This window comes from Delphinus delphis, chromosome 3 (assembly GCF_949987515.2).
Source record: "Delphinus delphis chromosome 3, mDelDel1.2, whole genome shotgun sequence".
Classification (NCBI taxonomy): Eukaryota; Metazoa; Chordata; class Mammalia; order Artiodactyla; family Delphinidae; genus Delphinus; species Delphinus delphis.
In genome coordinates this window covers 101,547,554-101,574,584 of record NC_082685.1, presented here as the reverse complement: position 1 = coordinate 101,574,584, position 27,031 = coordinate 101,547,554, and positions in this window count along the sequence as shown.

Here is a 27,031-nt window from a genome sequence, read left to right as displayed (position 1 = left end):
CACCCCACATCAACTGCACTCTGCCTCTCCCTTCCTCCTGCACGGGTAACACAACGTGAACAGCGTTTAGGCTTGTCGCTTTCAATAGAAATACTGAAAATCTTAAGTAAAATTTTAGCTACATGTTTCCCACTAACCTCACTGACAGTAATGTGATTAAGTTACTATCTGCTTAATTAACCTCTGGATCTGGCTCATCATACAGACCTCATAGTTTAAACATTTTTAAACAACAAAAAAAGGGGGGAATCAATTTAATGATATACAATCATTTTAATGCTTTTCTTTGTATAGGTTTCATTACGTTAGCAAAGCCATAGAGATTAAATAAGACTGAAGAAAAGATAATCTGTTTGCAAACACCCAGCAACTGAAAATTGGACCATGCCTCTCTATCAGTTAAACAGACATCCAAACTAAAGTCATTATCTGGGCAACTAGCATTTAAAAAAGTGCTGTAACTACTTGAATATTTTAGCAACCATTTGCTTGGGAGTGGGTATGAATTTTCTGGATAATTATGGTAGTTTTCTAACTTTGCCTTTTGTAGATCTTTATCTTTACACTGAAAAACTTGTGTAATATCCCACACTCTGTCTGTAGAGTTGTTTCCACTAAACATGTTCAAATAAAGTGATTGATCAGATATCTTAGCACTCCAGAGGAGTGTGTGTGGGGGGGGGGATGGTAAAAGCAGCACCCTTCAAATATGTTGATATTAACTGGCTTTAAGAGTTATAATTTCCCTTCAAACGCTTTTCACCAGATTCTCCATCTGAAACTGCTCATTGTAGTTAATGATACCGTATTTTCTCTCTGACACTTCCATTTCACAAATATAAAATACAAATAATATCACAAATTCTCAAGTATGTTTCATTACAGCCATCTCTCCTGCTTCATTCTAATAAAGACTTTAATCAATTCATACATATAATCGATCTACAACTGATCTTATTGCCACCAGACTCTTCCCCCTTTGATTTTTCTTATCCCTATTTACCAAGCTAGTCTTCTTGAAAATCTTTTTAATCGTGCATTTCCAGAACTTACAATAACTTCTAGTACCTATTATACTAAAATCTATAATCTTCAATTTTCTGGTCCTACCTATATCCTTTTTTTCGCCTATATTATTTTCCATAACCTGCCAGTATGTGCCTTCAACTCCAGTTTGATAAGTTTCATCCATATTTCCTGCTTCCCCCCCAACCAGAAATCCCTCGCATCCTTAAAATCCCATCTCAAATAGAGCTCTCCCTGAAATGTTCACTTTCCTTACAAACTGCATAAACTATTCCTTCTACTGTCTTCTTCACTTATCCTACAATTTTGCTTTCTGTCTTGTGTTATTTCATAATTATTAAATGGAATAAATTCTCTCATACACAAATTTAATTATCTTCATAAGGAAGAGCATATTACATGTGTGCCTGACACAACTCAAAACACATAGGCGACCACATAATGGTCATTTGAACCGCTCATTAAGTAATTTTAAATCACCTGTTATTGAATCTGATAATGATTTTTCCCTTTCTTAGTTTCCTATTTTAGTTGTTGGTACTGGTCATCTTATTTCCCTCCATTTGTTTTATATGTGTTAGGTTTTAATCCTTACTTGCTCTAATGTCAGTATTATTTATTGATATCATTTTTTGTTTCCAGAAAATTTCAAGGTGGTTTATAAGAACACATGTTGGTCTTGATGTACCTAATGGAAGTAAATAAGAAAAAAAAATTAAGACTAGAAAGTGCTATCTAAATTCAAATATAAATAAATAAAAATATAATAAAGCCCTTTAGTAAGTAGATAAGGGCCATGTTATATTTTTCAACTGATTGAGATCTCCACATGTATCTGATTTTCTTTGTTTCTTTTTTTTGTTTTTAATTGTGAGCTTTAAGAATATCTTCCAATGTATTTAGTTTGGTAGTTAATTTCTGTTTAGTTTTAGTATTTTTCTCTTAATTTTAATAAAATTTGTAATTCCAAAGGGTTTAAAAGCGTTAAATAGTTCTACAAAGTTCATTATGAAAAATAGCAGATCCCCACCCCCTACGTCCGTATTTTCCCCTCCTCATGGTGACAATTTTTATCCCTTTTAGCTGATTATGTTGGTATCTATCACCAAGTCTCTAACATGCTTTTATTTGCACTTTTTAGTCCATTATTTTGGTGTAACTCACTATGCCTCTAAGTAACATGGCTTTAGGGGCTAACTTTTTAGTATGGGTTTTGCATACTTTATTACTTACACCACACAAGTGGAGCATTTAAAGCTCTCTCCTCCCACTCCCTCAACCCCCGAACTCAAAACCATTCCACCATGTGCTAAGTCATCTCGAATAGTTCCACTGTAACTACTTTAGATTAAAATTCAGTGACAGTAAATTTTACTCAAAGCTGAGCCATGTAATAGACTTAGTATTTATGAGTGGTTTTCTCTTTCTGTAGTTTTCACTATAGTTACCGCACATTTCTTGCTTTATTCATTTGCTTGGTTCTCTTTACATTCATTACTAACTCAACCCCAAACGCTATCAATTACTAAATCTCCTCTCTAGAGGTTCAGATGTGTCAGGTACTCTATAAATTTTATCTATTTGAAAAGAAAGGTTTCCTGGATCCTTCTGACCTCCTGCTTTCCGAGCTGATTTCCCTGTACAAGTAGTGTATGGCTCTTATTCTGAAGGCTTCCCTTCTCTACCCCTCTGTGTTGTATTGCCAGCTCTACAAATCTCATGTCTTCATTATTCTTGTTTGTTCCTTTGCTTGATGAATGGCTTAAAATAGTCTTGATTTTCCCATCATTGATTGCTGGCCAAGTATACACTTCTAGTTGGAAATTATTTTTCTTCAGAATTTTGTGGAAGAGAGTTCTCTATTAGCTTTTAGCTTTCAGTGTTACTCTTGAGAAGTTCAGGGGTATTCCAAACATGCTTAGTAAATCTTTTTTTTTCCTTCTCTCTGGAATTGAATACTACATTTTTCCTTTGTACTCACAGTTATGAAATGTGATGGTAGGCTTTGGTATGAGTCTGCTTTCCACTTTTATGTAAAAACTCGAGGACTAGTGCAATCTGAAGAAGATTTTCTTAATTTATTCCAAGAAGTAATTAAGGTTTTACTTCCTTGCTTTTTCTGTTTTCTATAGAATTCCTATTTTTCAGCTATTAGACCTACTGGACTGGTCCTCTAAATTCCTTACCTTTTCTCTCCTGTTTTCAATTTTTTTGACATTTTGCTCTACTTTCTGGGAGATTTTCTCAATTTCATCTTTCAACTCTTTATTAATATATTTTTTCTCATCAAATTTTTAATTTTAAACTGTTTATTTTTTCTGCTCTGTATGTCCATTTTGTGTAGTACCTTGTTCTTCTTTTTCCCCTTTTTCTTTTTTTTAAGTTTTCTTCTTCCTCATATGTTTCCCCTCTCTCCTTTTCTAATTGTTTTGTTATGGTTCCTATATTTCATTTCTGATGCTAACATGGTAATCCTTGTTTGTCTGCCAATATTGTTTAGATAATTAGGTCATTCCTGTATCTCAGCTCCTAATTCCACTTCATGATGGGAAGCATAAGGCTGCTGATATTTAAACTCCATTTTAAAGGTGAAGAGGAAAAGAAAAACATAACAAGTGTATATGATATACATAACTTTACACTGATAAATTTGAGAGTTTAGTTGCAAAAATTAAAGAGAAGTCAATAAAAGTAAGTCTTTTTAATAATTAAAGGGAATTGTCATTTACTGCGATATTCTGGAAAACTTCCTACACTAAAGGAGAAAGGACTTAAAGGGAAATCAGCATACTAGCCACCAAATAATTTGCCAGATAAAGAAAGCAGAAAATGTTGGCCAATAGAGTGCTTACAGACCAAATGAGATTTGTACTTCTCTCCAAATGTTCTGTAGGAATTTAGATAAGTTAGAAAGATGAAAACACCATGCACAATTGACTAATTTTTAAAGAGTCTATTTATAGAAATCATTTGCAGATTCTTAAGGAAATAGATATTCCCCATTTTGTCCCTAAAGGTAATTCATCACAAGTCTCTAGCTTATTAGCCAACTGAGAAAGAAAAATAAGCAGAACTAAGGGTTAGTCACGTAAGCACTGTAATTATTTTCAAATGACCTTCACATAAGAGTAACTTCTCAAATATAACAAAGCTTAAACTCCTAAAAATTAATAATTATTTTAATATAATTTTAAGTAAAATATATGTAAATTTACTAGATATTATAAGAAAATTTATGAACCATTCTATTTTTAAAAATTATTTGAGAGTTAGAAAGTTAAAAATCATTCTCAAGCATACAAAGAACCATAATAACAAAATTCAAAACTGAACAAACTGAGTTATCAAAAAATCACAAAATAGTACCAAAAAAAGCAGTAAATCATGCAGAAGGAACAAAGTTAGAATGGTATGGCTTATTCACTAACACAAAATTATGCTTGGAGTTTGTTCCCTATTTGATTTCTCTTTGAGAAATGAGCACAAGAGATATGAAAAGACTATCAAATTACACTTTAGTAAATCCCAAAGAGTTACAGGTATTAGCTGGAGAATTTTTGAATCATGAAGTTCATGATAGAAATTAAATAATACATCTTGGATTCATTCAGCTGAAATTGGATTTATTTCCAAAATGTTCAACAAAATTGATAAAAATGAAAAAAAGCCATTTAATACCTCCAATTTGAATAAATACAAAAAGTTTTACTAAACACATTCACATTAAATGCTATAACAAGCAATAATGGTATACATGATTCTGAGCTATGCAATTCTTAATCATATCTATGCCTACATCAAATATATAAGTATTATATCTTAAAATATATGACCTGAGCGTTATCTCCTCTTTAAATTTAACTGACTTCAACTCGAGCTTGATGACTCAGAAGAAAGTTGTTGCTAAAAAGACAAAGGACCCCAGCAAAGTCTAGGTCTGTGACAAGGAGGGTTTCTCAGGCCTGGGAAGAAGAGCCTCAAACTCAGCGTCCTCAGACTATGTCATCAATGCCACAACTGATGCTGTTTTGCCTCAAAGAGTCTTGGGAATGACATGAAAAGAGTGGCCATGCTAGACAGCAGATAAAACTGAATCTGAGGCCTTTTCCTGAAAAGAACTGTTTCCAACAAAACATATTTACATCATTTGATTGAAGGCTGGGCAGTTCCGTGGAAAAAGGGCCATTTTAAAAAGCGAGAGAGGGACTTCCACTGCAGGGGGCACGGGTTTGATCCCTGTTTGCGGAAATAAGATCCCACATGCGAGGTGTCCAAAAAAAAAAAAAAAAGGGAGAGGACTGAATTCTGGTCACATATGGTCACTAATTCTGGGACTAAAACATTGAACCTGTCTGTGTTCCAGTTTCTCACTGTAATGGATTAAGGTAGATAGTGAAATCACACTGGAAAGTTGAATAAATTATAGAAGAAACCCCTATTAAACAAGAATAAATTTCAACAGCACACTTCATTGTCCAAAATGTCATTACCAGAGGTAGAAATACTAAAAGGGACATGGCAATGAGAGAAATAAGATGAGGGGAGGGCAATAAAAGGGAGAGGTTGGGGATACACTTTACAACTAACTGAACTCATTTATGGAGGGTGCAAAGGATGGAGGTCAATTCTTAGTCAAACCATTTCTGCCATCAGCCATCTGACACTACTAAGCAGAATATGATGGTTTTCTTTGCCAAGTCTGTGAAGGTGAAGATATCAACTGATCTATCTTCTATTAGATATAACTTATTTATTAAAAGATCTCTTTATCAAACTACCTGGAATAATGCCCCTCATGGAGAAATGTTTAGTTGAAATATTCCAAACTAAATTATGAAGTGAATAAATGTTTTTACTTTGATTTTTCAAGTCTCTTTGCAGACACTTTTAGTCTTCAATTTTGTAGAAAACAAAGTCATGACTTTTTATCATTTAAATCAGGGTGCCCAATATATTTCAATTGATTAGGAAGAAGACTAGAAGCTGTTAAAAATGCACCTTCGAAAACACAAAAATAGATTCACCAAGGATATATAATAAACTTTTCTACAGATTATCCATAATACCATATTAAACAAGAAGATATGTTCATTGCAATATCTGCATAAGAATGCAAAGAATAATTCTACCAGTTTTTATACCAGAATTCTAAAACTTCTAATCACAAGAGGTATTCTAAGCCATGGTTTCTGTAAATGGTAAATTTTATTTTTTGTTGCCTCTTTGTTTTGCAATGATATTGGCTATGTGCCTGGTGCTTTTTATAAGACTACATTTCTAAGTAATATTTGAATAATTTAGCTTTATTGTATGGTATTCACAGGAACAACAATAGATATTCACTTAAAACAGCATTTATACTACATGCAGTCTCTAGTTCCTTCCCCTTTCCCTTGATCTTCAATGGAAAAATCACTACAAAATTTGTGGCATTAATAAATTTACTAGATGCTTCTTTTCTCTTCTCTAAAGTTAACTAACTTGTCTTTCAATTCAGCATTTGTTAGGTTCTTCGATTCCAAGATTAATTTTTTTTTTGTTGCTCTAATGTAATGTTGCATATTCATTTGCAAAACAAAGACACATGGGCAAAAACTTCTGCAATATTGTCTGTCTAGGGACAGCTCTGAGAATTACAATATGCTCAGCTTTCAATTTTTTGAAACAACTTAGGGATGCAATCTTTAGTTGAATTTCAAGATGGATTCTAATTTTTACATGGATCCTTCTGGCAAAGAAATTATGGGTACCTTAAGGAATTGAACTAAAAAATATAAGGCATGGATTCTTGAAATCTCCCCCCTCCATCTAAATGAAAATGAGCATAGGAAAACATACTGTGGTAATCCAAAACATTCATTATGAAAATCATGTAAGATCTGAAACTCTCTCTGCAAGCTGCATTTGATTACAAACTTCTCTTGGGACTATGCCTAGGTATTCTTGGGCCTGTGACCAGGCTACATTGCTTAGCCTACCAACCATCACTGGAACATGCTTTAATATCATTTAACTCCACAAGACCTGCACTATGGAAAAGTCCACAGTTGAAATCCTTTCTATACTGTCCGGATTTTTTCCAAATTTCCATATTAAACTTAGTAGCAGTATTTAAAATGCTCACTGCTCATATCTTCTACAATATTGCTGCCCATTTTAGTTTTCTTTCTTCCATTAGCACTCCACTGATATTCAATCTCTTCTTGCTCTGTGTACAGCCACAGGTGCTAGCTCTATTCAAACTGCAGGAGGACAAAACCCTCACTCTCATCTAGTAATGACAGTAAAGGAGTGGCCTAGAATGAGGAGGGGACTGCAGAAGGAAAGACATAGGCAAAGAGGAGGATCAGGGCCATAAAGAATATAGTTATTTGAACTCTGCCTTATTAAATCCTATAACCATGTATATTCATGAGCAATACCATACATTCGGAAAATATTAGGTCAAAATGGTTTTCCTCAGTCATCACACGGTTTGGGGCATGCAACCAGAAGGACATCCAGTCATAAAGGAAAGTTGTAAAGCGGCCCTTATATTCATATGGCAAGGGACAAGGAAGGAGGAATTTTAGAGTAATATTTCTATAAAATACCACTGTCATATAACTTAATGTCTCTGTTTTAAATTTTAGTTCCTCTTTAATTCTTAGAGGGCAATGATAAACTCTTTAGCATTTAAGATCCTCCCAATTTGACTCCAAACTATTTTTCCAGTTTTATCTCTTCCTGTCATGACAGCTACACAGTTCTACAACTCTCCTCTAAATATCCTTTTTATCTTTTCATCTTTCCTCTAGATTAATATTTCTTTAAAATATCACTTCCATATAACTTGATGTCTCTGTTTCAAATTTTAGTTTATTTCCTTATTCAAATTCCACTAAACCTTTCAAGATACGGTTCAAATTCTCCTTTGATGCCTTTTCTACTTACCCCAGCTGTATTTATGAAATAGGATAAGCCTCTCTTCAGTGACCTCACCTTCTTCTAACACCCTAAAACCCCGTAAACAATTTATTTATTTTTAAAAGGCTTATTTAGTTCCTACTGGTATAAAAGTACACACTTGTACAAGCAGTAAAAATATAGACTTCCAAGATTACAAGCTAGAGACATAAGACAAATTCATATTTGTCAACTATAAGTCACAACATAAATGGCATAGGTAAATTGTAAACAGGGTGCACTGGATGTCAGGGAAGGAAAACTGCATTTAGAGGGAGGCAATAGATATAATTTAACAGAAATACCTAGAGCATTTCTTGAGTTCACTGTCCCTTGAGGTACTTTAAATGTAGTGCAGTATGGGATTATATTTTCACCTTGCTTGCACTCCATCTCTGGTTTGTAAGGTTTTTTTTGGTTGGGGGGAGGGTGGCGGGATGTGTATACTTTCTCAGTTAGTTTACCTCTAGCTGTAAGCAATAGGAAGCTCTGACTCAACTGGCTTAAGCAATAAGAAAAGTTTCAGAAACCTAAATTTAGGAAACTCAGACGCAGCACAGCATCAGTGTTGGTTAATAGATCATTAAGATCAGGTTCAAGGTAAGGATGTTCCCTTTCATCACTCCTCTTCAACACTATACTGGAAATTCTAGCTAATACAATAAGACAAGAAAAGGAAATAAAAGGTATACAGATTGGGAAGGAAGACATAAAACTCTCTTTGTTCACAGATCAAATGATTGTCTATGGAGAAAATCTGAAAGAATTGACAAAAATACTCCTGGAACTAATAAGGGATTATGGCAAGGTTGCAGGATTCAAGGTTAATATATAAAATCAATAATTTTCCTATATATCAGCAATCTAAAAGTAGAATTTGAAATTAAAAACATAATATCATTTATATTAGCAATCCCCAAAATGAATACTTTGGTATAAATCTAATATGCATGAGATATATATGAAGAAAACTACAAAACGCTTATGAATGAAATAAAAAAAAACTAGATAAATGGATATATATTTCATGAAATGGATATATATTTCATGTTCATGTTTAGGAAGACTAAATACTGTAAAGATGTCAGTTCTTTCTGATATTATTTACAGATTCAATGCAATCCCAATTAAAATCCCAGCAAGGTATTTTGAAGATATCAACAAACTTATTTTGAAGTTTATATGGAGAGGCAAAAGACCCATAATAGCCAACTCATTTTTGAGGGAGAAGAACAACTGGAGGACAGATATTATCTGACTTCCACCCTTACTATAACACTACAGTAATCAAGACAGTGTGGTATTGGTGAAATATCAGACAAATAGATCAATGGAACAGAATAGTGAGCCCAGAAACAGATCCCCATAAATAAAGTCAACTGATCTTTGACAAAGCCGCAAAGGCAATACAATGAAGAAAAAACTATTAGAACAACAGACCTTCCTCATGCACAGACTTCACACCTTTCACAAAAATCAACTCAACATAGATCACAAACCTAAATGTAAAATTCAAAACTATTAAACTTCTAGAAGATAACACAGGAGAAAATCCAGATGATCTCGGGTTTGATTATGACTTTGCAGGTGCAACATCAAAGGCACAATTCATGAAAGGAAGAACTGATAACCTGGACCTCATTAAACTTTAAAACTTCTGCTCTCAGAAAGACAGTGTTAAGATAATAAGAAGCCACAAACTGGGAGAAAATATCTGCAAAAGACACATCTGATCAAGGACTGTTACCCAAAATATAAAAAGAACTCTTAAAACTCAACAATAGGAAAACAAACAATCCAATTAAAAAATGGATCAAAGACCACAGTAGTCACCTTACCAAAGAAGATATACAAATTGCAAATAAGCACATAACAAGATAATCCACATCATATGTTGTCAGAGAAATGAAAATTAAAACAATAAGATATCACTATATGTCTATTAGAATGGCTAAAATCCAAAGCCCTGACAACACCAAATCCTGGTGAACATGTGCAGTAATAGGAATTCTCATTCATTGCTGGTAGGAATGCAAAATGGTACAGCGATGTAGGAAGACAGCTTGGTGGTTTCTTACAAAACTAAACATAATCTTAACACATTACCCAGCAATTGTGCTCCTTGTTATTTACCCAAAGGAGTTGAAAATTTATGTCTACACAAAAACCTGCACATGGATGTTAATAGTAGCTTTATTCATAACTGCCAAAACTTGAAAGTAACCAAGATGTTCTTCCTTACGTGAATGGATAAGTAAACTGTGGTACATTCAGACAATAGAATATTTTTAAGTCCTAAAAAGAAATAAGCTATCAAGCCATGAAAAGACATGGAGGAATCTTCAATGAAGAGTACTAAGAAAAAAGTGATCCTGAAAAGGTTGCATACTGTATGGATTCCAACTTTATGACCTTCTGGAAAAGGCAAAACCAGAGAAATGATAAAAGGTGGTTGCTAGAAGTTAAGGGGTTGGAAGGGATCAATAGGCAGGGCACAGAGTATTCTTAGGAGAGTGAAAATACACTGTACAGTACCATAATGATGGATACATGTCATTATACATTTGTCCCAACCTGTAGAATGTACAAAATCAAGGGTGAACCTTAATGTAAACTATGAACATTGGGTGATTATGATGTGTCAGTGCAGGTTCATCAATTGTAACAAATGTATCACTCTAGTGGGGCATCCTGATAATTGAGGAGGCTATGTAGGTGTGGAGCAGAGGTATATGAAAAAACGCTGTACCTTCCGCTCAATTCTGCTGTGAACCTAAATCTGTTCCGAAAAAATAGTCTCATTTTTAAAAAGTCATTTATAGATTTTTTTAAAATATCAGTATCCAACTTTTGCAAGAGTGCCATGAAATGGATTATATGTTCTTTTATATGTTATTAAAACCTTCAGTGGATTTCACTGCATTTACAATAAGCTCAAACTCATTAATGTGGCCTGAACCAAAATGCTGGCCGTTTCTTATCTCTCTTATCTCTATCCTTATCTGTTTTACTCCTCTGGAACATAAGCTCCATGAAAGCAGGAATCTGGCTTATCTTATTTACTGCTAAATTTCCAGTACCTCACATAGAGCAGACAAGCAACAAGTATTTGTTGAATATGTGAATATCTACTTTCTTGTTTCTCTAAAAACCTGTTTTAATGAGGATGGCAAATGTGAAGTTGAAACTGTTGTGTACAGAGACAAAAGGTATGAATTTTCTTGCAACATTAATTCTATAACATTTTTCATAGTCAATATTGTATTTCCAAAATCTTTTCCTACTACCTATCTCTGTTGAAATACAATAATATAAAAAGCATTTTAAAATGAGCATATCTTAAAAAACAAATCTGGGAAACAGATTTGGTTTCAATAATATTTTTGCCCTTCTCATTTGGGAAAGATTCTCATCTACAAAACAGAAAACAGAGAATCCTCATGAACTTATATGTGCTGCTTTTTCTATCTCAATGCATTTCTACCCTGCCATAAGAGCATTAAATTTAAGAAAGTCATGCAGGACCTAGAGGAGGTACAGGTAACTAGTTAATGCAAGTGACCTCCACAATCTTCCACTAACCTATATCCACTCTGTCACAATTCAGCAGACCATGAATGATACTATGTGTTCAAAAATATTGTCTAAATTGACCAATGTCTTAGTCTTGCAGAAAGCAGAGGCTGAAACAAAGGCTCATGTCCTTCTATTTTATTAGGGAATGCAAACTGAGGGAAGCATGAGCGAGTGAGAGGAGAATATGGCAGAGAAAAATAGATGACCTAATAATTGGGTATTTTATGGAATTGGTATGAAGTGCGAATGGTTGTTGAATATTGGAATATCCTTCTTGTTCACCATATAAGCGGAAAGTTTCTCTAGGTCAAGGGAAGGGGAAGATTTTATCTACCAGTTCCATTCTGCATTTGTCAAAGATTTGTTCTGCAGAGTGTTAATTTCCAGCCCCTAGTCCTCTGTTCTTCCCCTCCTCCCATCTGAACTTCTGGATTGTACTTGTGTAAATGCCAAGCAGATCCTCTGGGATCTTAAGCCTCAGGATCAACAAGGAAGCCCCAGAGCAGGAGGAAAAATCCTTGGTGTGATCATAAGAGGACACGGAGACAAGTGATGCCTGCATTCAATCTGTCAGAGCCAAAGCAGAACTGGTCATCTCAGCAATGCCTGAGACAGGACAAGTGGCCAAAACAATGAGACACATAAGGACTACAGATATCAAGTGTGTCTGGTACAACTACCCACTACACTCTCCAGTCCTGACTAAACAATCTTATTGTAAATCTAGGAAAAAGCCTTGATTGGTGGAATTCAGATTTAAAACAACATAATAGGGAACATCCACCTTTAGGGGAAAGTAATCTCAGTTTATGGACTGCCAGCTCTGTGAAAGTACTAAGCTGAGCATTCCTTCAAGCACCTTCCACATGCTAACTTTAGGGCAGGCAACGGCACACTCCTGTTCCAAGGTATTGGTTCCTCTGTTGAGCAGTACTCTCAAAGCTTCTAGGAATCAAAAAAAGTTTGGACTTTGGGGTGTGGAGAGGAAAAGGAAAAAAAAAAAAAAATGAGGACACAGTAAAGCAGAAAGAAAAATGGGCAGACGGAAGAAGTAAGTACTTCAAGGAGCCATAGAGACTGTCCCTAACTATTTTAGGAGCTATTCAGAGACATTTGTGCTACTGATAATTCAAGCTTTAACCTTGAAAAGAAGATGGAGACAAAAAAGAAAAGTGAATAATCATTTAGGAGACAGGGACAATTCAAATTAGTTATTGAATTCCAACAAGAGAACACAAGTAAACCTTAATTAAGATGATTTTGAAAACTTGATTAAAATCAAGTACCATAAAAGAATCACTAATAAATGTAACCAACAATATTATGTAAATAGGCCTAAGTCCCTTGCATAACCAACTCAGGATGGTGAAAGACGGGATCATATCTTGATGTTTTTTTCACAAAACTCTAGAGCTGAAAGGAACTTTTGTGATCATGGGATCCCAAATCTTCAAATACAGAAGATGAGATTGTAAACTTGAGAGAGTGAATAAACTGCCCAAAGTCATACAGAAAGCTAATGGCCACACCAAGACCAGAAGACAACTCCCAGCCTCAATGTCAATGCCTTTTCAATTACCTCCGGTGATTTAACTTTCTTAGGGGAAACACAAAGTAAACATTTTCCTCCACTCAAGAAAAAAATTAACTTAACGCACAGGGTGAAAACAGGGCTTTCAATTATTTTTAACTTATTTATATACAGGATTAACAATGTTTAGGCAAAAGTACATATGCAAAGAAATTCATGCTACTTTTTGATATTGGAGCACAAATTTTCTTAGTATTAACAAGAGATTTACTGACTTGATATGAAATTCTAACTAAAATCAAATCCACAAAGGACGGTTGGCACTCACTGCTTTGTTCCATCCTATTCGAAGGCTCCCATAAATGCTAAATCTATATCTATTCATAGAACAATGAACTGCCGGCTACTGCTCTAATGTATCACATTATCTACATTGACCAGATCGCTGCAGAATCTTGGCAAGGACTCCTTCTGTTAGGAAACTAATTCATTGTAGTCAGACACATATTTATGCTTTATTTATGTCTACTGGACAAAAGATTATTAAACAGAATGGATGTTAAGATTACATCATAAGGTCTGACAGAAGGTAGAACTTCAGAGTGAAAACTTTACCCTCCGTTTAAACTCAACCCATCACAGCTCCCTGTGATGAGCCCCGAATAGACACAACCTGCTAGTTCAGTGATCATACCTGTTGGACAGGAGCAGAGGGTTAAAGACTTCAAGAAAAATCCTGTCCTCCTTTTAAAGAGGATAATAAACAACCTTATTTTGGTTTGTTTCAACACATTGGTAGTGTTTCTGCTGTTCTAAAATCTGCCTGTGCCGTGAGGGTCCTGTGAGGCAACCTGCCTGATTTGCATTGACTCCCCGGTGACCTCCCTGCAGGCAGAGCCCTGAGGACACCCTCATGGAAGCACAGGTAGAATTTAAAACACAGGTCATGCCTGTGTGATATTTTTAAATTGTCAGAATTAGGAGACAAAGAAGCAAAATTATTACAAACATGATTCATTTTTTTTCCCAAAGTGCCTCAAGGGTCTCCAGAAATATTTAGCAACACTTCCACTGCTTTTGTATTATTTAGATTTATTTTATTTAGAATAAAGTCATTTCTTTCCAACCCACAGGTCCGAGGTTTCTCATTATCCTCAGAGCAGTCACATGACAGATATTAATGGCTTCTCTGTGCTAAAGAATGTCAATTGTCACACTGCAGGGAGATTTTACACTGTGGTCAAAACATGCAGAAGAGAACTATGTCAGACAAACACGGCAAAAGGCTTGACCCTACTATTTCAACTAAAGATCCGGTACTCACAATTGAGAGTGATGTAGAAGGTGTGACGTATCTGAGATATTAGGGAAAATATGAGTTATTTTTCTTCTGGTATTTGTGTGGTTCAAAAAAGAGCAGTGTGTATGGAGGAAGACATTATTTTGTAGTTGTGGTTACTGTTTTTATAGTTTGGGTAGTTCCTTAGGCTTTTTCTTCCTGAACTATATGCAAACGTATGCCTAAAAATAAAGATATTTTAGATGAGGGTTATTCTAACAAAGCACACATGGAAACTTTTTTTTTCCTTCAGAAATCAAATCTCTAACAAGGATCTGACAAATGTCCTTGTGAGTACAGAGAACAAGACTTGTTACTTTTATTTTATGGATGATAGAATCACAATAAACTCTAAATGAAACACTAAACGAATGCTTGTTAAAATCAACTGAGGCAAATCTAAAGTGTGAGTTTCACTTAACATCAATAGGAACACAGAAATAAGCTGCATGGCTTTGGGTAAATCTAAAATATCACCTGAGTTATCCCTTAGTCTAACTAAAAACTTTATCATTCACTCACCTATTTCTAAAACTCAGACAATTCTGAAAGTATATTCTACTTAAGATAGATTCTTCCTGATTTAAGTTGAATAATTTAGTTTGATGAAAATTTCTTAAGCATTTACTGAGCTTTAATGATACAAAGATGAATAAGATAAAAACGTACATACAACTCACTTTAATATAAATCAAGTACTATTTAAAGGTATAAGCAAAATGTTTTAGGATCAGAGATGATGGAATGATCAGGAAAATTTTCATATAAAAAATGAGATTTTACCTGCACCTTAAAAAGTAAGTGGCTGCCCTGGGGGACCCCACTCTGTCCCAGTCTCTGCAAAGGACAGCATAATCCCACTCTTAAGAGCCCCTGTGTGCCCTGCCCCTGACAGAAGTTACCCATTGAGTTTTCAAGTAGGCCTTCCAAAGTAGGTATTTTAGGCCCATTTTAGAGCTGAGGCTGTCTTAGGCTCCGGTAAAATGACTTGCCCAAAATCACGCAGGGAATAAGGAACGAAGTGAGGCTTCAAATCTTGTCTGCAGAACTCCTAAACCTGCACCTGTCCTCTGCACCACAGTGAATGCCCTTCTTCACAGTCCCTTCCTTCCTCCTCCCAGTAACTTCTCTGAATTTAACAAATGTTAGTTTGGAGCCAACACCCATCCTTTCATAGATGTTATTAGCATCAGAAATATCTCTTGTAAGAAGAAAGGAGAGGAAGAAAGAAGATTCCACTAACTGCAATATTGTACTTACGATATTTTGGAGTGTTTATGATACTTGATACATCTTTTACTTAACCATCCCTCCGAACCTTTGTTGAAGGGGTGCTGCTATTCACCATCCATAAGACATTGTGCAAGTAACACAATCTTTCAGCGCTTCCTCTCCCTCCTTGAAACAGCAACATGCCTCAGAAGGTTATGAGCATTCACAGATAATCCACATACAGTGCTACCACAGTACCTGGCATATCAGAAAAGTTCAATAATTGTTGGCCACTGTTTTATTATTGAGTGAATAATACCTCTTGCTAAACACTTTTCTTCATACTCATTAAAAAAAAAAGTGAGTGTGGTTTCACCAGACGGAGGGAGTGCATGTGAAAGATCTCTTTAAGTAGCAGTAAGAGTGTGAAGGTGTGAAAGTGTATGGAGTACTTGGAAATATTTGGAAAAAGCAAGAGATTTCTAATACGGCATAAGAGGTATTATGTGGATGAGAAGCCAGAAAAATTGAACAGCTGTGAAGAGATATGATTTTATTCTATAAGCAAGGAGGAGACATCAAAGGTGTTTGCTCTATATTCATGGGTTTGTTTGTTTTAAACAAAGGTGTTACATAATCTAGCTCATCTTGGTATTGGGAAAATAACCTTCATAGTACTGAAAAAGATAATTTTGAGAGGAGAGACAGTGGGTTGGAATGACCAGCCAGAATGACTTTTATGATATGGAGAGAATGGTTAAGAATGTGGACTAGGGGAGTTGTGTAAATAGAAAGGTTAGAAAGTAAAAGAGACTAATATAAAACTAGTTGGGTAGGAGAGGAGAATCAGAAATTTTTAAAAAGGTTTATAACATGGGCAACTATAGGTAGCAAGAAAATTAACCAAAAAAGTTAATGTAGAAACACAATTCAGAGAAATGAATGTGTTTGGTTTGGCATATCTTGAATTTGAGAGACATGAGGCAAAAAACTTGTGACAATTTTAACTACATGTATTTTTGTGCCTGTGAGAGTTTAGAATTGGAGATTTAGATTTGAGGGTCATGAACCCAAGTGATAGTGAAAGCATGGAGTGAGTGAGGTCCTTGGAGGGAGAGATGCAAAAAGTCAACACCTGCAGGGGCTGGGGCTGAGGGATGGCTGGTTCCTAACCACTGCATCAGGTCAGCCTCCCCAGCAGGCCTTGGCATACTCCATCTCCTTGGGCCATTACTGACTTCTCATCCCATTTCTCAGGCAAATCCCCACAGATTGTGTGACATTTAGTCTTTAATAAAAACATCAGGTTCTAATGAAGTTCATATCAATAAACTGAGAAAAAAATAGAAGGCAGAACACCCCTTTAGCAATTTGGTTCAATTTACTCCCTGAAAATTTTATTTATATATGCTCTAATTGTTACCACTGAATTAAGCATGTAAAATCTTTGCCTTTTTGAACTTTGATCATTAAATTATATATATTTTTCTACTGAAAATAAATAAAAACATTTCAGATCTTTTAAACAGTAATATCTTAAAGCTAGTATTTACTTACATCATTCTTATTTCAACATATACTATAGATAGTCCTCAAAACTGGTGAGAAATCTGTCTATATACTTAACTCCTTGGCACTACTTTCCTGTGTTCACTGTTGATACCTTCTTCAGAATTAGATTACCACTTTGGTATAGCATGTATTACCCATAGAAGAAGCTGAACTGTGTTTGAGTTTTATTTCTCCTTGGCTTGGGAAATACTCAGTATTGATATTAACTTCAAAATTTCCTATCCCAGATATCCAGATGAAAATTTTGGGGAAAAATCAGTATAAAATCTTAAGCAATGTTTAATTAGGTCAATTTAATATATAATAATTAGTTACCCACCTCTAGTTGTTCTTTGTAATAGTGTTAAACATTGTGTTTGAACTCTAAATACTACCTTACCTTTGTGGGTGATATGGGGAAGCAGGAAAGCAAGGAGGTGATGCATACATAGATAACTGACAACAAAACGAAACAAAAAATGGAAGACTTTGTGGTTTGTGATATGTGTTTTAAGAGCGATAAAAGCTTCCTACAGCATTTCTTCTAATGAGAAAATTATATTCCAGACAAAGGGGCTAGCATAAATTAAGTCAGAAAGTTAAAAGACAGCATATAGTTTTAGGGGGAAACAAGAAATAAATCATACAAACCCTAGAAAAGTGTTTCTCAAAATGTATTTCCCTGGATACTGACAGACACATGACAAAATGGTTCCTAGGTGCATTATCTTACGCAACCCTTGATTTAAACAGTTTTATTTACAGTAACCTTCTCAGAACATTTGATATGCTCCAGTGAGAGAAGGGGAGGACGCAACCTTTCTCACAAGGGCATAAGGGAAAGTACTGGGGGCAGTGGACCCCGTTGGTTATCCACCCAAATCCTACACTTACCTTTGGAGAACTGACCTCAAGTTAGTGGAGCTGCTTTACCAGCAAAGACAGAGAACAAGTTCCTGGGCATTTATGTTCCCACTCCTTTGCTGCCCCACCCAATGACTGATTGGTGCCAGAGCATGAGACTCCAGCTCCTGTGCTGACAGTAGCACCAACAGCAATGTGTAATTTACACTCTAGAGCACCACCACGGAATCAGACTGAGGTTGTGCCTGCCTGACGTTGTATCTCCACTTTGACTCTTCCCCTTCTGTGTCTTGCTCCCCTTCTCCCTTACTGGATTTTCCTGGGACCTCTGCCTTAATACATTCTATGCATACAAATTCTTGTCTCAGGGTCAGTTCCAGGAATAAAGCTGAAAAGATATCCAGGATAATACCACGAAGTGTCTGGACTGCCAGAACTAATGTCTGTAACTGAAATTTCTTGTTTTCTTCCAGGTATCTGGCACAGTTTAGACATTGTCCTTTTTGGCAGGTTAAATTCTAAACAGAAGCAGACATGCCCCTAACATTTGTGGAGTTCAAGGCAAGAGTATAAATAAGACCCACATACCATAAATTAACCTAAAACCTCTTAAATACAATATATCTATTCTCCTATCTTTTCCATAGTTACTCAATATTGAAAAGTTGTTGTGGCTCGTGGGCTCTAGAGCGCAGGCTCAGTAGTTGTGGCGCACAGGCTTAGTTGCTCCGCAGCATGCGGGATCTTCCTGGACCAGGGATTGAACCCATGTTCCCTGCACTGGCAGGCAGATTCTTAATCACTGCACCACCAGGTAACACACAGCCAAAAATAAATAAATTAATTAATTAACTTTTTTAAAAAGTTGTTCTCATTTGCTAATGAGAACATTAAAAGTTGTTCTCATTCCCTCTAGAATCACAAATTAAAATACAAAGAGAAGCAAGAAAATGAATGCTTGACCCAACTGGGAAACAATACTTTGTTATGTAAAAATGTCTTCTTACCTTAGGTAACCCCCACTCAAATCCTTTCACATTCTGCCTCACAGGCAGTGATACCACTCACAACCCTTCATATCATTTGGACACAGTTACCTTTTATTTAAAAATTAAAATGGCAACAAATGTGGAAAAGCATTTTCTTGGGACCTGAACTACGCTCACCATGAGAGTAAATGTTTAGGGACATCTACATATCCGTGCCAGTACTAAGTGCCCAATCCCAAGAAGCTGATGTGTCTGTGTTCCTCAGTAAAGTTTCTGTGTGTTTGTGTTTATAATCAGTGAAGCCTTCTAAAATATAGGGCCAAGCCCCACTTATCCGGGTATGAGGGCTATACCAAACAGAAAGATGCTTTTTCAACTTTATTTTATGAGCACCATGTCAGTATTTTTTTTATGTGGACCATTTTTAAAGTCTTTACTGAATTTGTTACAATATTGCTTCTGTTTTCTGTTTTAGCTTTTTGGCCATGAGGCATGTGTGATCTTAGCTCCCCGACCAGGGATCAAACCCGCACCCCCTGCATTGGAAGGCAAAGTCTTAATCACTGGACTGCCAGGGAAGTCCCACCATGACAATAGAAAAATATGCTGAAACAATTCTGTTTTATCATTTAAAAAGAAAAAGTGGAATCCATAAATAAAAAAGTCTAGATAGTGTTTTAACATAAGATGTAAACTGATATACATGATTTTGTAAGTTAAAATGCATTTACCAACTTTAACTCTTTCATATGAAAAAGGCTTATATTGAAATACATTCCAGAGTATGTAAGTCACACACAATTTCAATAAACCTATATTTACACATTGCAAACAACAAAAGAGTAGACATATTTTCCTTTTGCCTTCTATGAATTCATTACAGTAGATATCATATAACCCAGTTGACCATGGTTTACCGAGTGATACTGAAAACAATTTCAAGAATATTCTTCAAGAGGTATTTATAGTGAAGAATAATCTAATTTAGTAATGCACAGTAAGGTTAAGTTAGTGTCCCTTAAAGGACATGTTTTATTCTAATAAAGAACATCATTTCAAGTAATATAGAATACAACTTACATGTTTTAATCCAAAAGTGTAAGCTATATGACAGAGTAGGAAAAGAATATAACAAGGAATTTGGAGTCATGAGCTACCGCTCTAAAAGGGTCAGTAAAGCATTTAACCCTGACACTAACCCAGATACTTAATCTCTCCTTTTTGGCAAGACCATCATGCAAATTCATTTATTATTGCTATTATAGCATTGAATTGTGATAGCAAACACTTAATATTTGTTTGTTGAATAAATAAATGAATGAATGATCATATCAATCTATTTGGACCTCTGCTTCCAGAATTGTAGAATGAGGAGGCTTACGGTACTACTGGATGATCTGTTGTATTTCTATACATTTGATTCAGGTTTAAGAATAACTCAATAAAAATAGGACCTTATTGTACTATCCCATCTAACATTTTGAGGTGGTTTGTATCTCCTTCAGTTTTCTAAACTGGCAGGTATCTAGACCCTAAATAAACTACCTGCAGTGCTATGGTTAACAGTAACTTGAGTGGGATGTGATAACAGAATCCTACATAATTAATCTGTATTTCCTTCACTATTTCTCAAATATTTGTTACACTGTAGTGCATTTACACTGCTGATTCAGAAGTTCCTGTTGTACTCCTACTGTGAAGAAAAAAACTGCACAAGATATCTTGGGATTTTCAAAATGCTGTGCATCTTGTGCCTGTACAGATCATAAGACTCCTTGTCTGCAACTGGTGTTACTTGCATGGAAAGGCATGAGTAAGTTATTCTCTGAAGTTTTAAAGAAACGTCAATATGCATGTGCTTGAAAGGAAATGAACCATGAATTATGGAACTTCTCAGTTTGTAGTCTTGCCCAGTCTTGGGTCTCAATTCCTTTTAAACTCTTTGCATTCCTGATATAAATGCCACGTGCTTGTTTCATTCACGGCCAAGCAAAGGTTTCCCACAACTTTACAATGGCTTGCACTGGCTTCAGTCACGATTGCCTGTGTCAGAGTAGAACTTAAAAAAATGTTTATGTAGATATGATGCAAGCCCAGGCACCATTCCTCATTTTCCTTTCAATGTGTTTTTCAAAATCCCTAACATAGTTCTGCCTGAAAGTCAGAAACATTTTTGACAATAACATGAACTTTTGTCTAACCTAATGTATCAGCTTTGAAATGAATTATGGAGCCATTTTAATAGCAGGTAGATGACCTGAGAACTCCAAAGCAATTTCCTACATATGGACTGTTTAACAGCACAAGACAGCAATACCTATGGTTGGCAGGATAATTGGTAATTATTGTTTTTAAGGTAATGTATCCTTGCCATTCCGTTGAAAGATGGAAACTTAGAAGAGTAAGGTTTAGACAATCATTTAAGAAGAATAAATAGAGTAATAAAACTCAATATAGTATTTATACATTGGCAAATGTGAAATGTTTTTAAAGTTTTCACTTTCCCTCATGGGGAAAAGTGTTTCTTTCTGCCTACACATATTTTTAAAGTTTACATAGGTTATCTCAAATATTTCAATAAATTTGCAACTTTGGAATAAGTTCAAACTTAATAAATGCCTAGCACTGTGGAATATATTAAGGTTATTCTTTAATAACTTTAATTCCCTTCAATATCTTAAAATTTAATTGGAAAGTAAAGATAAACAAAAATAAAACTATTAAGGGACAAATCAGAGGCAATAGATAACTGTTTTTGGTACCAGAATTTCACTTTAGAAGTTGTAGTTCTCTGAGACCTTGTGATAACTTATGAAAAGGTAAAAACCATTCTCATACAGTGTTGATGGGAGTCAAAGTGGTGTAATCACTGATTGATCGTGTTTTTTAAAATGGACATACTTGTAACTGATGGCCTAGTTATTCTTCATCAGCAATTCTACCTCAAGATGTGAACCCTAAAAAATTGGGTACATTTGTTCACCAAAGACATAAAAGACATGTACAAGAATATTCACAGCAGGTCTACTGGTAATAGACCCTCCAAATAGGAATATATATGTACACACACACACATATACACATGCATATGTGTGTGTGTGTGTCTCTGTGTGTGTATATTTTTTGCATGATTCCATTTATCTATAGTTCAAACCCATGCAAAATTAACTTATGTTGTTAGCAATCAGAACACGAAGTAACTCTGAGGGGACTGTGATTACAAGGAAATATGAGGGGGGCCTCTAGGGTGCTAGTCAGTGTTAGGCTCTGGGCTACAAAGATAAATTCAATTTGTGATAATTCAATCATATAATTTGTACATTAGTTAACCTGCATATATGTTATACTGCATAATTTGTATATATGTTATACTATAAAGGAGGGAAATACAATAAAAAGTAAAGGCCAATGCAGTTGGCAGTAAATGGTGAATACTATTTTATTTCTATAAAAGGTGACTTGAGTGAAAGTAATATCTACTTCAATATATGCTTCAAAAAAATCTTTCCTTCAGGCTGTCATTGCATGTCCCTCTCTAGTTCTCAGCCCTTTCATGATGGAACCTTGTAAATGCCCATATTCCATGGCCAAGAAGTAGGGGAAGTGAGGAGAAGCAGGGTAACTCACCTTGCCACTACATTCAACTGCCTTTATCATGAGAGTAGCTTATATTTTCTTCTAGTGAAATATCCCCATCTGGTAACAATCTGCCTCTGAATACCGAGAAATCAAGTTCTTTATAACTTAACCTTGGATTCATGGTTTATTCTAATAGGGTCAGATGAATTTCAAATTATGTCTTGCCTGTCTAACAATGAAGGAAAAGCAATAAGCTTTCTAAGATAACAGACAGAATGCTATCACTGGATGTTGCTTATTAATTGACAAAGAAATTCAGCTCTAGTTCCTGAACAGAACTTTGATATGTAATTGGGGAACCCAAAACACTCCTCCAACTTTATTTATACTTATCTCAAGTATAAACTAATACATATGGGTAGGACAACTAATAAAAAATATGCACAAAGGATGTCCAAAGAAAAAGAAAGGTTCTGAAATGTTTTTCAGAGAACACTGTAAAAGAGGAAATCCTAATAATTGACTTTTTAAAAATATGTAGTAAATTTTCCAAATGATATTTTATTCATGTAACAAATGTTTATCATGTACCTATTATGTATCAGTCAGAAAGAATAGTATGAACAAAACTTTGGCATGAGAATGAGAAAAAGTGAGACTAGCAAGAAAACTGCTTAAGGTGGGGTGAATTTAGGAAGGCCTCCAATGCGAAGAAGGACTGGCTAAATAATTTGTGGGGCCCAGTACAAAGTGAAAATTTGGGGCACCTTGCTCAAAATTACTAAGAACTTCAAGACAGTGACGGCAGAGTATGAAACCTAACATAGGATCAGTGCAGGACATGTGTGACTGCACAGACCACACATCCATGAAGCTGACCCCGGTGTTAAGCCTGTGGTTCATCTTAAAACCTACGCAAGTTTTCAAGTGATAGAGTAACTTGATAAAAGTGATGCCTTGACAAAATGAATCCACAAAGTTTGTAGATGATAAAATAAATCCAGGAGAGGGTAGATGAGGAGAATGGAAAGAGTAAGTAAGTGTACCAGGGATAATTAGGAATCTCAGCTGTAAGGGCTAGGACCCTGAAGCAGGAAGCAGTTGTGAAAATGGACAGGGGCAAATGTGAAGGAATGAACGATGGATTCAATCTAAGGCTGAGAAGACAGACATCTTGAGTTAAATAATTTGATTTACTAGAATTGTACATGTGTGGCTATGCGTGTTTAGGAGGGTGAGTTAGATTTCCAAAGAAAAGAAGAGGATACAAAACTGAGCATTATTTGCTCAGGGGTCACTCAGAATGGAGGATCTTATGTCTGGAGCATGGTGTAAAACAGATTCAAGGAAAGCAGGATTGAGCAGGGCAGCTACGTAAGGGAAAAGAGAAAAGAAAGTTTAGAAGCAGCCATGAGTGGGAGATTGGGGAGGTAACTGTCCAAATGGGGATTCAGCAAAACTGCATAGAACTCCTGTAGGAGAGTTTTGTTATATTTTAACAAAACCTTTACTTTTGTCATACTATAGGCTCTACTGGACCCAACTTAGTTTTCAACTTTCTTTTTTGAGCGGGATCAATATTACAATACTCATTCATTCTTCCAAAGAACAAAGATAAAATTTATTTATTTAAAAAATATAGGGACTTCCCTGGTGGTGCAGTGGTTAAGAACAGGCCTGCCAATGCAGGGGACACGGGTTCGATCTCTGTTCCTGGAAGATCCCACGTGCTGTGGAGCAACTAAGCCCATGCACCACAACTACTGTGCTCTAGAGCCCGCAGGCCACAACTACTGAAGCCCGCATACCTAGAGCCCATGCTCCGCAACAAAAGAAGCCACTGCAATGAGAAACCCGTGCACTGCAGCAAACAGTAACCCCCACTCGCCGCAACTAGAGAAAGCCCACGCACAGCGATGAAGACACAATGCAGCCAAAAATAAATAAATAAAAATAAATAAATAAAATTTAAAAATATATATACATATACAGAATAAAACTTATTGGACAATTGGGCCCTTTTAACAAGATACATTACGAGATCTCAGTGATTTTATTTTCCTATACTTAGAAACATTTTGCTAGTTTATTAACCTAGTAATTATTTCATTATTATTTATCCATTATTCTCAATTACGCTTAAGAAAAGACTCAAGTAAAAAGAAAACAAAAGAATAACAGAATCAACTAGAAACAAGATGCCACAGAGGAATCAATCATCATTTCCGTTTTCTTACTAAATTACTCAAATATAGAATTATCTTTCAAAAAGCTGTGAAGAAAATGGAGATACCCACCTTTCTGGTATATTTTTAGCTTTCCTTGAACAAACTGAAAATTCAGAACTTTTCATTTTCTTTCCACAATGGCAAAGAGAAGGTTTACAGAGGAAGACACATCATCATTATTAGATGAATCAGAAGATGAATGCAAAGAGACAGCATTCTACACTATAATGGTGATAGTGAAATCAGAAGTGAGATCTCAGAATATGAGACTTTAAATAATAATGTCCTTAATGAACAACATATTTCTGAAGACAAAGAGGAAATAATAGCGTTCTTGTCATTCAACAGAAAGGACTTCATCATATAACACTTGCAACGAAACTCTGGATTATCTGGTTAAGCTAAGAAGATGTATGACAGCATGCTCTCATCATTTCTGATGTTTGAATCCAAAATTTACTTGACACAAAAAGGTCTGTTCTATTTAAATTTGTATTCAAATTTCCAATAAAGCTGGTTTTCACTTTTCTTCTAGTTTTCAGTATATTTTTATTTACATACTTTTATAAATAATAAAAAGGGTCAATTGGACACAGATGGTAAACTACAATTACTTTTTTTTTCCTGGTGGGTTAAGGACATTTATATTAAAAAAACATAATTCTTCAACGTTTGAGAAGAAGTCTGGTGTTTCTTTTAAAGTGACTGCCAGGTTTTGGTTTTGGAGGAGATTAAGGCAAACAAGCTGCAACTTTAATATGATTACATTTTGCAAAGCTAAGAATTTTGGAATGGGAAGAAAGATGATACTACTTAACATACATGGGGAAGAATGAAAGACTTAGTATTGGGTGGGCAGGGTCAAAACTGTGGATTTGATATTATATTTGACACATTAGTTGTAAGAGAAGTGTAATAGATTACTTGAGATTTTATTATTCCAAGTGGAAGATACGGAAGACACTGGAGATTTAACTAGTGGGCAAGGCTATCCATAGATACAAGGATCTCATCATAAAAGAGATGCTTGAAGTTGAGAGTGGCAGCTTTAAAAAGATTAGGCAGTGGTGTGCTAGACCTGGTTTGTGAGAGCAATTGTTAAATTTTCAGAAATTTTGCAGCTAGCTGTTAAGCAGCCATTATTAAAAATTAAATTACATAAATTTATAATTAAATTAATTGTAAACAAAGGTAATAAGTACTCAAAATGTATCACTTTCTAATTATTTTATATTTTTCTGTTATCTATGCTTTTGAGGTTATTTATGCCTACTGTATGTGTATGGTGCAAATGACAATTATGTGTTCTTCCTAATTCTTCATTCAGTGATATCAAGTTGGTAGCTTGAAACTTAATTTTTATGATAGACTCTTGGTAAGATTTCCAAATTATTTGATAAGGTAATCCCTAATTAGAATGAAATCTTTATAGGAAAAGAGGATTCACATTACAATTAAACTGCTTTGTAAGAGTTTCTGGTTAGATTTAATGGTAAAAAGTGAGGCCTCCTATAAATGGTGATTGCAAATAAAAGCCTAGATGTATCTGCATTTCATTTGATTACTATTAAGGAGCCAATAGGTTATTTTCCTTTCATTAAGGGAGGTAATGCTCCTGAGGAATTAATGAGTTTCTTCATCAGTTCTTGGGGTGCTTATAAAGTTCCTCTGAAACAACTCATCAAATGGTCATTTATACCAGCTCTAGAACAAGTATGCGAGAGACCTACAGAAATCATGCTCTCCTCCTTTCCAGTTTGCCCTGGGTAAACAACAGAGCAGGCCCAGTTTAATCCAGACAGCATCAATTTTCAACCAACTTTCAAAATTAAGACTCTTCTTAAGAATAATCAGAAAAGGTCCCTCAGATTTACATGATAAAACACTGACTCCAGCACTTCATTGGCTTCTTCAAGAATTTCTTGTAAGCCTGAAAGTAAAGTATGTAACTTAAAACACACACACACACACACACACACACACACACACACCTTTCTTCATCCCAGTCAGCAAGGCAGGTGTCAGGACTGCTGTAACTGTGGCTTCTACAATATTGCCCCTCTCTCTCACTACCCCTACTGCCCCACTCCCTCCACCTCTCACCATCCCCCAACAAGCCAAAAAAAGTAAAAGCAAAAGAAGAAAGTGTCTCACCTGAGTGACTGTGAATTCCTGTGTTGGAATTTTTAGT